At 39.4% G+C, this 642-nt stretch overlaps 1 long non-coding RNA gene across 1 annotated transcript; it reads right to left on the bottom strand.

The window, feature by feature from the left end:
- Nucleotides 1-227: 227 nt before the first annotated feature.
- LOC119366820 lies at nt 228-642 on the bottom strand. The gene is made up of 3 exons (XR_005176119.1): nt 584-642; nt 436-501; nt 228-268 (listed from the first exon to the last, which is right to left on the bottom strand). It is a non-coding gene; the product is annotated as an uncharacterized LOC119366820 (long non-coding RNA).

Consider the following 642-nt stretch of genomic DNA (forward strand, 5'->3'; position numbering starts at 1 on the left):
GTTGATCTTGAAATTCATTGACCTGCTGGCTGAGCTCCGAGTTTTGCTGCTGGGTGGCTGCTGTAGCACGAGCTTGCTCTTCAATCTGGATACGAAACCTTTGAGAACCAGTTGAAGGTTTGGCCATGTATCCGTACCCACGAGGCTGCGATGACTTGCATTTCAGAGTGTCTTTGTATGCGGTCTGGGAAATATTGTTTTTCTGCTCATTTGAAAGTGGACCTTTAGTTTCAGTTTCTTTGTTTTGAACCTCTTGACGTGCTTTGTTCTAAAAATGAAAATAACAATTATAGGTAGGGCATTAAGATTGACACTATATAAAAGATGAAACAAGAATAGCACGATCCAACGCATGAATAATCCCAGTTGATGATGAAACACACCGAATGCACATCATTGAATAACTATAGAATAACCAAAAGTCAGTGTACTTACGTAAACTTTCTAGGACTCTGTGTTAGACCGTGTTCCGTCGTTCGTGTGGGTGAGTTCCAAGTTTCTCTGCAAGTAATATAACAATGAGATGCTTGAAACACGAAACCATATTTAGCAGCGAGGCATATATATTTAGTTAGACTCATACCTTCTCAAAGCTTACTTGCAAGTAAGATTTTGATCCAATTTTGTGTTTTGTCTTCTGTT

Source organism: Triticum dicoccoides, chromosome 2B (assembly GCF_002162155.2).
Source record: "Triticum dicoccoides isolate Atlit2015 ecotype Zavitan chromosome 2B, WEW_v2.0, whole genome shotgun sequence".
Classification (NCBI taxonomy): Eukaryota; Viridiplantae; Streptophyta; class Magnoliopsida; order Poales; family Poaceae; genus Triticum; species Triticum dicoccoides.